Source organism: Anastrepha ludens, chromosome 4, assembly GCF_028408465.1.
Source record: "Anastrepha ludens isolate Willacy chromosome 4, idAnaLude1.1, whole genome shotgun sequence".
Classification (NCBI taxonomy): Eukaryota; Metazoa; Arthropoda; class Insecta; order Diptera; family Tephritidae; genus Anastrepha; species Anastrepha ludens.
Genome location: NC_071500.1, coordinates 15,021,668 through 15,036,365, shown reverse-complemented (window position 1 = coordinate 15,036,365; position 14,698 = coordinate 15,021,668).

The window sequence follows — 14,698 nt, the reverse complement described above, 5'->3', positions numbered from 1 at the left end:
TTCCGTTCATATTATTGTGCATTGCATTTATCGTCTCTTTTTCATTTACTGCCCGCTTTACTCTGCTTCTAATGAAAATGAACACGTGCGTCCGGTTTGGGGCAACGAGGCCCCAACGAAAGATATGTCTAAGTTTGTTGAAGAAGCAACATAAAAAACATCAACATCATGCCACAATAATAAATTGAATAGAAGTGTTTATGAAAGAAGATTGGCGGGGGTAAAGATGGGCATAAGAATGGGGTGGGATGTGGCGTGTGGCAGCCAGTCTAAGTAGATGCATATAAAGGCCGAGTGACGCTAGTTGCAACAGAATTGCACTGCATAATCAACTTCCGTCCAGTTGTAAAGAACAGCAGTTGGCGGGCACATTCACATACGAGTACATACATATGTACACACGTACATGTACACCCCGCAACAAAACGATAGCACCCGCACATTTGTACCAGTTTCGAGTCTTTTAATTCCTTTTTTTTTAATGCCCGTTGTGCTTTTGTAAAATCATAGCTCATAGCTTAATAAAACCCATAAAAATCGAAATTTCAAATTTTATAAAAAAATTAGAAAATTCCACCAATTTCTCCACGGATTTTAATATGAATTTCTAGAAAAAATTTTGGTATGCAGTTTTGTAGCTTAGTTAATTTTAGTCCGTTCAGAGAAGTTAAAATTAAAATTATTATATAAGAACTAATATTTTATCGAGCTTGTTTGCAAAATTATTGATTTTAATACAAATACAAAAGTAGGGGAGGGGACCCAGTTGTGACGCGGGTTTTGAAAAAAATTAAAATTTTTCCCTCAGTTCCGCAAATTGAAAAATGAAGAAGTTTAACATTTAACTATTAACCAAACGCAACTTTTCTCCAAAGAAAGTATGTTTATTTGAATTACTCAAAAAATTTTGGAACAAATTTTTTCAGGATAACTTTTTTTAGGACAAAAAAAAAGTGGCCCAGTTGTGACGCACCTCAAGAAATTTACTGGAAATGAGAAAATATGAAAGGAATGTCACACCAATTGTTGTGATTTAATGATTTATTTATTTTGAAGGCTTTCAATGGCAAAAATAATGAAAAATACAAAAGAAAATGTCCTTCAATGGCCATAAATGACAACGATTTTTATTCATCATCGTCATCTAAATATTCCTAGTCGTCGTCCACGTCACTTTCGCAGTGTTTGCAAGTGAAATAACTTGCCTGCATGTTGGCGCACTTCAAATGAACTGGACGCTTGCATACGTTGCAATTGATCGAGTTGGCAGTTGGTTTTTTTTAAACAACAACAAAAATGTAGGAATTCGGCAGTTCTATATGATCGTATTGCAAAAAAAAGGTGCGTCATAACTGGGCCACCCGCTGAGTCACAACCGGGTCACGATGCTATTTTGTGTATGACAAGCAAGTTTTTTATAGACACCACATAATCACATAAATCCATATAGAATCACAAAATATACGGCAAATACAATATTTTGATGCATTACACTCGCCTTTTCACTGTTAATTTCACAAAATTTTGGTACTTTGAAAAAAATCAAAATAACTTTTTCGCACGATTTTCAACACGATGTTTGGTGCGTGTATACACAATGCGACTACTAACGTTGGTGTCTGCACAAAAACTGCTGAACGTCAAACGAACATGATTGGCAGGGCTCAAACTGTCATTTTCATACCGCATGTCAAAAATATTTAGCTGTGTCACAACTGGGCCCCCTCCCCTATTGCCTATAAAATATGCAACAAAGAACATAGATAACCTAAAAACCAAAATTTGCGATGCCGAAGTTTTTTATAATTTTAAGAATAAAGAGAACGAATGAACGAATGCATATATGCAATCGCTAACTAAGCTAGGCAGATCTGTTCTTACCCCGAGGAACCAGGCCCCAAGAGGAGCGAATGAAGCAATTTCTGCTATTCGAGACAAAGGTACCCAAACCTCACCCCTGATCAAGCGTACCACAGACTGCACGCCAAAGAGGGCAATAGATAACGCTGCAGCAAGCTCAGCGAAAAGAAGTAAAACGAACCGTGTCGAAGTCCTAAAGAATACGCCGGTTAAAACGAACGAACAAGAAAAAACAGGAAAGTGGGAGGTGGTTAAAGCTAAGAAGAATCAAAAGAGTTCTACGCAGAATACTCTCAAACGAGACGTTAAGGAAGTAGAAAATAACGACGCCAAAAGCAGTAGAAGACGGAGAAGACCACCACGTAAGGACGCTATCGTGGTCAAAAGCGCTGGTAATATCTCATATGCCGAAATTTTGAAGCGCGTTAAGACAGAGCCAAGTCTTAAGGAGCTTAGTAACAACATACAAGGAGTCAAAAAAACCGCGAAAGGAGAGTTACTGCTTCTGCTGGAAAAAACATCCGACCCAAATACCTCGAAAGTCCATGAAGCTGTTAAGGCGGCTCTAGGAGAAAGTGTAGATGTCAGGGCACTTACGGAGCTGAGGCAGGTGGAAATTCGTGACCTCGATGAAATCACGACAAAGGAAGAAGTTCACGAGGCGGTAGCAAGACAATTCCAAGAGCTGGAGATACCTATCTCAGCCATTTTGGGTCTGCGAAAAGCTTACGGAGGAACACAAACGGCGACGCTAAAAGTAACACCGGAAATCGCTACCAAGCTGACGGAAGCTAATAAAATCCGCATAGGTCTCGTAATTTGCCGCATACGGGAGAAGATCGAGCCAAAAAGATGCTTTAAATGCATGGAATATGGGCATGTGGCAGTAAGCTGTAAAAGCTCAGCTGACCTCAGTAACACCTGCTTCAAATGTGGTAACAAGGATCACCAGGCCAAAAACTGCACACAAACAGCAAGCTGTATAATGTGCAAGAAGAAAAAGGAAAGCGATACGACGCATGCGATGACCAGCAGTAAGTGCCCTCAATATCTGAGAGCTCTTAAAGAAATTCGGCAGAAATGAAGATCTTGCAACTAAATCTTAACCACTGTGAAAGCGCCCAGGACCTACTCGAGCAGACTATACGGGAACACAAAATAGATGTTGCTATACTTAGTGAGCCCTATAAACACAAAACAGGTAACGGCTGGGCCTCTGACACAACAGGCAAGTCAACGATTTGGAACTGTGGAGCAAATAGATCCCAACTGATGAGCGTGAATGCAGCCCGCGGTTTCGTACGTGCGCGCGTGGAAGGCACATACATTTACAGCTGCTATCTACCACCCAGCTTAACTCTGCTGGAAGCAACAGGCATCCTGGAGAACCTCGCCCAGGATGTAAAGGAGCATAGACCTGTCATCGTAGCCGGTGATTTCAACGCTTGGGCTGTTAACTGGGGATGCCCACGCACAAGCCCTAGAGGGCAAGCCCTGCTGGAAGCGTTTGCTATGCTAGATATAGCCTTGATGAACACAGGAAGCCAACAGACGTATCAAAAGGCAGGAACGGGGTCTATAATCGATCTTACCTTCGTGAGTTCTAGTCTTGTTCGCGACACGAAATGGTTCGTCAGCCAGCATTACACTCGGAGCGATCACCTCGCAATAATCTGTGAAATAAGGAAGCACGGCGAAGAAAGGTTCCCAAATAACTACGACACGCGGTACAAAGTTAAAACAATGGAGGCTGAGATTATTGAAATCATGCTGGCAGATGTAGCTCTCGGAGGGGATGCATCTGAGAAAACAACACAAACCATGAGACACCTAACAGAGGCATGCGACGCAGCCATGTCCAAAACGAGGCCCAATAAGCGCAACAGCGAACCTGTCTACTGGTGGACAGCAGACATTGCAGAACTGCGCAGCGAATGTTTAAGAGCAAGGCGAGTCTACCAACGATCTAGGGGTACGGACAGTTTTCAAGAAAACCAGCTCCAATATAAGCAAAAAAGGAAGGCCCTAAAAAAGGCAATCAAAAACAGTAAACGCCGGTGTTTCCTGCAGCTATGCGACGATGCCGATAATGACCCTTGGGGCCTCGGTTACAGGCTTGTTATGAAAAAACTCAAAGTCTTTAAGCCACTCGCAACAACATGCCCAGCTACACTGCGTAATGTAGTAGAAACTCTGTTCCCCGTCCAAGACACTATACGAGACCACGAATTGGTAGGATCCTGTGAAGGCGACCAAAATTTGCAGCTAACCAGCAAAGAAGAACTCCTGATGATCATAAAACGGATTAAAAACAATAAAGCTCCAGGACCGGATGGAATCCCCAACGAGGCCTTAAAAGTTGCTATTCAAAGTCGTACCGACATTTTTGTAGATCTCTACAATACATGCCTAAAGGAAGGTACATTTCCAACCCAGTGGAAGTTGCAGAAACTGGTTTTAATACCAAAAGGATCCAAGCCTGCGGAAGATCCTACAGGCTACCGCCCCCTGTACATGCTCGACACCGCAGGAAAAATCCTGGAACGACTGATTGCAGTCCGTCTGGAGGCTGCTATAGAGGATGTAGGCGGTCTATCACCCCGACAATTCGGATTCCGGAAAGCCCGTTCAACAACAGATGCTGTGTCTGCAGTCAAGACCATTGCGCAGAAGGCAATTGAAGGTACTCGATGGCTAAACGGTAGCAAGGAGTATTGCCTAATTGCGACACTAGACGTCAAGAACGCCTTCAATACGGCGAATTGGAGCAAAATTCTGATCGCCCTTGATAATTTCCACGTTCCAAGGTACATTCGCAGGATTGTCGCCAGTTACCTTTCCGACAGAACACTGCGCTATAAAACCGATGCTGGGGTAAAAGAGCACAAAATAACTGGCGGAGTTCCACAAGGCTCAGTCCTGGGACCCTTACTTTGGAACGTGATGTACGATGGAGTCTTGCGCCTCAGTCTGCCTCTAGGGTCGCAAATCATTGGATTTGCTGACGACATAGCTGTTGTGGTTGTGGCCAAAACACTCGGTCGAGCCGAAGAAACATGCAACCGGGCTGTCGGCATGGTAAAGAGATGGTTATGTAACAGTGGTCTAACTCTTGCGGACCATAAAACTGAAGCTGTATTAATTAGCAGCAGGAAGATTGTGGAGTCAGCTAATATAATGGTGGGCGACCATAGAATAGAATCGAAGCCATTCATTAAGTACCTGGGCGTAATAATTGACCGTAGGCTCAATTTCAAAGAGCACTTGGTGTACGCGAGCAGCAGGGCGGCAGAAGCAGTAACTGCGCTAACACGACTAATGATGAATATTAGAGGCCCTAGGCAAAACAGCAGGAGACTTCTTAATACTGTGGTCTCATCGATTTTGCTGTACGCAGCTCCAGCATGGGCGGAAGCCACAAACTACAGCACGTATGTGAAGTGTATGAAATCGGTGTACCGATTGAGTGCCCTCAGAGTGTGCTGCGCGTTTCGCACGGTATCGGAAGACGCCATTATGGTTATAGCAGGTCTACTCCCAATCAACCTAATGGCAACAGAGTATGCTGAAATCTACAAAAAAAAAGCTACTTCAGAACGGGCAACAATACGCAGGATAGCAAGAGAGCGTAGCCAGCTTTCATGGCAGGAAAAATGGAGCTCGTCTCCCAACGGACGCTGGACGTACCTCTTGATTCCCATAATTTCCAAATGGATTAACCGTGAACATGGACAGTTAGATTACTACCTGACCCAAATACTGACAGGACATGGGTGCTTCAAATCCTACTTATACAGGTTTAAGCACGAAGACGACCCGTACTGTTCTCATTGTGCACCAACTGCAGAAGACGCAGAACATGTTTTGTTTGTCTGTCCGCGATTTGCGTTAGAAAGGGAGGAACTAAGCACTAGGGTGGGGAAGCCAATTACGGCTGATAACCTAGTCGATATTATGTTAGAGTCCGAAGAATATTGGTCCGCTGTATGTAATATGACAAAAATAATAATCTCCAAACTGCGTCGCGCTGAACAACAGCGCAGATCTTCATGAAGAGGCAATAGGCCGCTCCCCCTTCCGTGAAGTACTACTTAACGGTTGTCCCGCGGGAGGGAAACGGAGCTGGGGTGGGTTTTAGTGGGTGAGCCGAAAGGCAAGTCTCACACTTTTCGGCTTTCAATGCTTTGTGCCACCTCCATAAAAAAAAAAAAAAAAAAAAAAAAAAAAAATGCAATTGAAGCAAGAATGATGGAAATAAGATTGCGCCCATCAGAGAGTGCGTGACGTCACACTGGCCGAGTTGTGCAGTGTTGCCAACCATTTGCTCTTCGCAATAAATTTAGTGTTTTTTTATACATCAAAATGCGAAAATTTTTAAGTTGGTGTTTGTTTCTTATTTTTAATTTAAAGCTAACAAAACTATAAGTTAAAAAAAAAACTTTATTATTAAACAAAGGAATGTTAAAAAAGGTCGCTCTGAGAAGATTTTAGTGTTAATAAAAATTTGTTGATTCTAATAAAATTTGCTATTTTGAAAGTGCAAATTTAATGTTTTGCTCCTTTTAAGGTTATGTTAAAATATTAAATCTTCTTCTCTCAACTCTTCTTAACATTGAAAACCTTTTTACACATTTTAAAAAGCGTTTGAATTTACTGAATGCGTATTAAAACCATAGAGGTGTAATCGTTTCTTTCGGTCCTCAATCCTTAGTGAGACAAAGGGCATTAAGAGGTGTATTCATAGTAAAAAGAAGCAAAAAAAGTACCAGAAGATACTGAAGAAACCATAACAACAATTTTTCAAACAGAGAACCTTATCTTGTTACATAAACTGAAATATAGCAAAAAAGTCGTTCTCCTAACAAAAAAAACCATAAATTAAATTGGATCATACATAACTATAACGCATTTATTTGAAAAAGCGCACATTTTAAAAACAATTTGTCACACATCCAAAGTTCTTTAAGTAATTTAATAAAAATTTGGTGTTTTATTTTCTTTAAATGGGCATTTGAGTGCGTTTTTATATCCAAAGCTAGGCAACGCGGCAGTAGCGAGAGAGAGATTTGACTGCTGAAAGGAGAATAACACCAATAATAACCGCAGTCGTCGGCAATGCGACCAGGTGTTAAAAAAAGTAAATCTAAATAAAACTGAGTGAATTATTGAACTAATTTTTAAAAATTATATATTTTACAAAATTATAAACATTACATCTTAATTAGAACAGACTAGAAAAATGTCATGAAGAAAGAACTAAAACTCATTGTCAAATTTGCTGAGAGCAAAGTAACGGTGCCACGATAGGTGTCATCTCATTATTCTTTTCATCATGGTGCATATCCGTTAGTGCAATTGACGCATAGCACTCAAAGAGGTCAAGAAAATAAGATCTAATATTTTATCGAGCTTGTTTGCAAAATTATTTGTATTTTATTAGATAACCTAAAATCAAAAATTTGCGATGACGAAGCTTTTTATAGTTTTGAGGATAAAGAGAATGAATGAACGAATAGAAGAAGATAAAAAGATCCAATTCATTTTCATGAGAAAACAGAATTGCTCACCCAAAAATCCAGCTAGGACAAAAGTCTTTCTCTCGTGAGAACGCTGTCAAAATGAACGATGGAGAGAATACATCTATCATCTTTGGGCAAAGTGTGGACATTTTCATAACTGAATCTCACGATGCCACATCGGATAAAACATTATTAGGTATTTTTGAAATAAAATTTGGAAATTTTCAGTTTCCACACCGCCATTGAGATATGAAAACGGCGCCTTATTAAACTAAGCTTTGAGTGCTCGAAATATAATTATGAAAAATATAAAAAAATATTGCAGTTTTCGATTATAACATAAAAAGTTGGTAGCAAAAGTAAATTTATAAAGAAAAAACAGAATATGGAAGTTGAAGCTAAATGAAAATAAAAATAACGATTTACAAAGTTAACATTTCAGTTTTTTTTTTAAGTTAAAAAAGAGTTAACTTAAAACAGTTTTGCAATTTTTACCACTGCAATTAAAGTCATTCTCTCTTGCCGACAAATGATCCTTTGCATTAAGTAAGCGATTCAGTAGTAAAGTCCTCTCTCGACGAATAAAACTAACACTCTATTAGGCTTTCATCAACATCCGATGAGGCGTCCCTTGGAGTGTTTGAGAGAAAAACGAGTATGGCAGACGATGGAACGTTGAGCTGTATGAGCTTTACGACGACATAGACATAGTGCAGCGAATAAAGATCCAAATTGATAGAAAAAGGGGTCTTAAAAGCAGTTGAGCAGTACTCTCTTCAATAGAGAGCGTTGGATCTTCCAGCAAGATTCCGCTCCAGCCCATAAGGCGAAATCCACTCAGCAGTGGCTAAAAAATAAAACTCTTTAGTGCATAGCCGCAGAAGATTGGCCGTCTGGAAGTCGAGATCTGAATCCATTGAACTACAGTTTGTGGTAAGAATTAGAGAGCATGGCCTGTCGAAGACCTCACAGAAATTTGGAGAATCTCAAACAGTCTTTGGTTCGAGCAGCGACGCCAATATCCATGGAAGCCGTGCGTGCTGCAATAGCTGAATGGCCTAATCGTTTTATCGCTGGTGTAAAAGCAACTGGTGACCAGTTCGAATGAAAATTTACAATTTTGTTAATGACAGGTCTAAGAATACTGAGTAGTCACTGAAAGTAGTTTTCAAAAAAATGAGGTGGAAATAAAAGATCTCATTTTAAATGAGTTCGCAAAGAAGTCCCGAAACCTTTTTTTTTTTTTTTTTTTTTGAAGAATCAGAAAAGTTAAATATGCAGATGAAAATCTTAAAAAATTTACATAAAAACCTTTTTTAACACACAGTCAATTAGGGGCCAATAAACCCTCATAGTACACTTTAATCACTGGTCCATAGTAAAGAAACCCATCTGCTGCGCTTGCGCCGTTGGGCAAGAATTGCACAAACGTTAATTGCATTCATGTCTAAATGTTGTCTGTCTTTTACTGCAATCATAAAATACGCCAGTCATTAACTGGTTGTCCTCAACCAATTCATGTACTTACACACGTGAACTTCTTTTTGCTGGCACAACTGATAACGCAACAACAATGAATTTCATTCATACATTCAAAAGCAACGCCATTCCTTCATGCATGCCCCCGCACGTCGCAGAATTACAAGCAACCATATGTACATACAAACATACATACGCGTATTGTACTCGTATTTAACTTCGGTGGTCATGTTGCATCCCCATTTACCTTACTGAGTATTGCCTTTCTTTCAAACTCAATTTTGAATGTTTACAATTTTTTATTACGCTACTGTGGCTTCATTTTCATTTTAACAAACAAAAAAGTAGTTATTGTAGATGTTTATAATTTTTTACTCAAAGCCGTCTGTGTTCGTTGCATATGTGGCAAAGTCAACGAAGCATAAAAGTAGCAGAAAAAGTGGCGCAAAAGCAAGCAACCACCCACCAATAAAGTAGCTGAAGAAACGAGCGACGCAATGAAATAGGCGCAACACGAAATCACAACCGAAACTCCGCCAATTTTGAAACACACTTTTATTGCGTTATACTTCGCTTACATATACTTTTACGTGCAAATGCATTACTGCTCATACTGGCCTCCATGCACGCGAATCGATGCCAAATCAACGAGGCGACCAGGCAACCACGCAGCTGAGGCAATGAGTTGCTTCGCGCTGTGGTGGTCATCGGAAAGAAATTTCACGCTTCAAACATTTTTTTATTCATTGCAAGCAGATGCAGTTTTTTTACTTTTTTACATTTTTGCATTTTCTGTTATTAAGGCAAGCAGACATGCCACATTTTTATACCTTCAATGAAAATATACCACTTTTTATTAAAACAAAATAGTGCAGGCTTAAAGGTAGCAATGTGGAAAGGCCCTAAGCGTGCTGGCAATGCACACGAGTGTTATAAGGGTTTCTGAGGAGAGCGATCTTAAATTCCCTAAAGTCTAAAATTCCCAGCCTAAATGCCCTTTCTGTATTTTCAAAATTCTCTAAACGCAAAATAATGAAAAATGTATACTCGGGGTATTAAAATTTTGTACGAGAATTAATTTTGGTACATAATTCTGTATTTTTTAAAGTACAGTAAACAAAAATGGGTGCTGTGTTTTCAATGTAAAAATCGTCTTTTTTAACTCAAAAAAAAGTGATTAAACAATAATATTTGGATGTTAAAGCATATTCATCCTGTAACTTCTTCTTCTTCTTAATAGGCGCGATAATTGCTTACGCGATTTTGGCTGAGTTTAACAAAGCGCGCCAGTTGTTTCTTTCTCCTTCACTATAATTATGTTAATTATTTATTACAGAACTTTATTTTAGTACAGAACTTAAACTATCACAATTTTGTATACAGAATATTTTTTACCATAAAAATTTAATACCGACCTCCACGAGTATTTTATGAAAAGAAATGAATAAGATCTTATTTTTCAGGCGAAAAACCCACGTACGCTCAAAAACTTATCACTTTGACAAATTTAATTATTTCATGAAAAAAGTGTTTTTTTAAGACGTAATCATTGTATCGGATCAATCATAGATTAATGAAAGCGCCAACTGCTGGGCTCAAAACCCAGACAAATAGCAACATCTTCGACACAGTCGCCTCATACGAAGTTTGTGCCCGAAAAAACATTCGTAGCTGTTTGAAGTGATTTCTGGTTAAATTTACGTATTCAAGCAAGTAAACGTTGCAGTAAAAATATTTTTATTTAGTCTTTTTAATTTCTTATAGCATTCAACTTTATTTCTCCTCACTGAAATGCGTAAAAAAACAAATGTTTAGAGAAATGTTATGATTTAATTATTTAAATGAAGCAACTGCATCTTTATCCGCTGCGCTATGTCGTCGTAAAGCGCATACAGCTCATTGTTCCATCGCCTGCGATACTCGCAGTCATCAAAAAAACAAAAAGTCCAAATATCTGCTGCAGAAGCTTTCTCTCAAACACTACAAGGGGGGCCTCATCAGATATTGTCATCGACCAAGCTTCTGCGTCATACGTTAGGACGGGCATGATGAGATCCTTATAGAGTGTTAGTTTTGTTCGTCGACAGAGGACTTTACTATTCAGTTGCCTACTTAGTCCAAAGTAGCGCGTGTTGGCAAGCGAGATTCTACGTTGGATTTCAAGGCTAACATTGTTATCGGTGTTAATGCTGGTTCCTAAATGAACGAAGTCTCTTACAACGTCGAGAGTGTAACTGTCAACAGTGACGTGGGTGCCGATACGCGAGTGCTCCGACTGTTTGTTTGATGACAGGGGAAAGGAGGTAAATAGTAGGTATAAATAATAATTAACCACGGAGATTGTTTGTAGTCTCAAAGCTGACGACGTACCAATACTACTAGAGCATATATAATATATATAATCCGGTAGATGATTTCATGGCATTTATTTTCTGAATGTGATATCTGGCATATGTCCACCTGTAGCTTGTCAAATAAATATTTAGAAACCTTCCACTTCAGAAATTTAAGCATGAGCGTTCAGTTTCGTGCGGGCAAAAATTCAAAATATTGCATCCAAAATTGTGTCTTTCTGTGGTATGTCGAGCAATGCTTTTGAACTAATACAAAATGATGGCATGTTTTTAGCCTCAGTTTAGTTTTGCGTTCTTTCTATAACGCAATACTGCAAACAGATCACTATTAACTTTACAAAACAAATCTTCACCAAGGTCAATACGATTAGAAAGGTATAACTGAATATCATCAGCCAGTAACAAATTTTCACCACCAAAAACGCAGCATTGACAAAATATTAAATAATAGAAGACCAAGATTCGAACCCTGAGGGACGCCCGCTACTGTTGCTTTGAACAGCGATGAAATCCTCATTGCTTTTACTTGCCGAACCCTACGCTGAAGGTAGCTAGCTGAAAGTTTTAAGGAGCTGTCCGCAAATGCATAGAAGTGAATGAGTTTCCGTAAGAGCGAAGTATTGTTAACAGAATCAAAAGCTTCAGAAGAGCGCAAGAGGCACAGGAAAGTTAAATCTCCATTATGACTATGGTACCAAAACATTACCTAGGTTTTAACCATTGGATCGTATAATTCTAATCTTGAAAATATTATTCTTTATATACAATTTATATTCTATTGCCTGTCTTACAGCATTAGGTTAGATTTAATGATTTTTTTTAGTTTAAAGTAATCGTATTTCTTTCTTTGAGATTGTATAAATATATATGTATGTATGCATATGTGAGTGTATGCATTTCCCCGTACATCTGTTGCTCAGCTGGTTTCAATTAAGAAACAATTTCTTATTAATACTCGCATTTGCACATACACACTTCGTGAATTCTATATGCATAGATATGTTCATATGTCTGCATGTATGTATGTATGTAAGTGCATTTGTGCACTCGCCTATAGTAAAAGTATTTTTAGATTGCACACACGTGTTAGGTGTATGGCGGCATGCAGCTTACCATGCCACAGGAAAAAGCTACGTCAACAGCTGATGTGCACATTTGCGTATCGCCGCTGCTACTGGCTCTCAGCGATGCAGTGCAAAGAATTCAGCTCGGGCATTAAATTGAAACAAATTTCCAATAAGAGTTGCAAACAATCCTACGATAAATAGAAGTGCACACATACATACGTACAAGCCCATACATTTGTTCTTGCATACATACTAACGTCGGAAGCCAATAAAACGCGATTTTATACATACATGCATGCATATTTATGTGTGATAATGTTCTGTTGGATGACGTAAATGATCTTCAGGTGTTGCACAGCTGATGTCTATAAAGCACACATCAAAGAGCATATCAGAAATGCCGTTGTTCTTGATAATAAATAATTCTGATGCTGTTAAGGAAAGTTTGTTTTGTACTTGGTCCAAGTAGAGCAAGTCAATTATGATTGCTCTTAGCGGCAATCCGATTAATATCGAAAATCGTTTTGAATTGTCCTGCTATGTAAGTATTGGGTTAGGGAATAAGTTCGTAGCGTTTTGAGCGAAGACTTTTATTTAAACAAAAAACAATAATTATATCAATAAGTTAATCAATCAGTTTTTAAGAACCTCCCATTAGAGCTGTTGGTGTGCGGCTTTGACGACTTGTGTAAGATGGGGCCTGGCGTTGTCGAGGAGCAGTATGGTTTGACCTTGTCGATCAGGTATTTTCAATCGAATACCCTCACTCACTCAGTATAGCGGTCTAGCTGGGTAATGTAAAGCTTCTTGTTGACCGTGGCATTCTTTTCGAGCATTTCTAAATGTACCATGCTCTCTCAGTTCCACAAAACACATATCATGATCTTCTTTGGATGAAGATCCGGCTTGGCTCTCGGCTTTAGTGTATCTCCTGGAGCCACCCACTCCTTTATTTGCTGCATATTGATGTATAGGCACCATTTCTCATCTCCCATGATGATTTGGTACAAAAAACGCTATTTATGACCGAGCATTGCTCGATGGCGGGTGAGATGTTAAGAAGCAATTTGAAGGCGACTTTCTTTGTTTTTTTTCGTTGAGCTCGTAAAGCACCAAGGCTCCCAACTTTTCGGTAAATCCCGTTAAATAAAGGTGATTGAGAATCGTTTTATGATCGCAGCTCATTTTTTCCGCCAATTCACGACTTATTTAGTGAACGTTCTCCTTTAAAAATGATTTGAAATGTGCTTCATAGAATTCAGAAGACCTTCCGAAGCGGGCATCGCGAGATAGAGGTATCCTTGGGTATTGTTGGATAAGCATATATTCAATATTACATGAACATTGGGTCGTCCAGAAGTTTCTCGTCGAATACCGCCTAAATTGACAATTGCCCAAAAGAGACTCATATCGATTGGTGTAAGGAAATGTTGAAGAAATTCAGCCACGGTGGTTCAAAGCACATCTATGACAACGTAACAGATAACGAGTCTTGAATCTATACACATACGCCGAAAACAAAAGAGCAGCTGACAGTATGGATCTTTCAAGACGAGCTTAATCGAACAAAAGTTGTTCGCGTAAGAAGCACATCAAAGTAAAAGTCGCCATTTTCCGGAAAAGCTGGTCATATCCCAACTGCACCACTAAAGAAACTTCAGTCAATTCTGAGTGGTATGCAACCATTTCTTTGCCAGAAATTTTCAGAGAATTAAGGAAAACCCATCGCGGAAGACGAGTCATCCCACACCGAAACAATGCTACCTCTCACGTATGGACTTGTACAAAAATTTTGAATTAAGGGGCATCGAATTAATGGATCATCCGCCTCACAGCTGATTTAGCTCTTATGATTTCTTTTTCTTAACGAACATCCCAAAGAAAATGCGAGGTCAATGTTTTTGAATGCTCAAAAAAGCTGTTCAAGTGTCGTTTTGGAGATATCCACTTCTAAGTGGCAAAAGTGTTTTGAAAATTGGTTCAAGCGAATACAGAAATCTGTTGGCTTACAAAGAGAAAATTTTTAAAATCAATAAAGGCATTTTCAGTATTTTTTTACTCTATTTTCATTATTGGGCGCAGTATATAGTTAAAAGCAACCCTCATATAAATTATGTCATCTTGAACTGGCGCAGTTTTACCTAAATGGATTCCTGATATCATAAAAGATATTAAAACACTTTCAAATGCAAATAACTGAATACAAAATAATATGTTTTGTATTACAATCTGCGAAATGTCATCTTTAAGCGCAGATTTTGCTAGATGCATTGCTTAGTACACCAGATAACTATTCGAATTAAAAATCATCTATTGGCAATTGTAAAACTAAGTGAAGTGTTCTGAATGCATTTAATTACGGATTGCTAAAGTACTTTTACTTGTGTATGTATGTCTAGTCAAACACAATAGACCACAT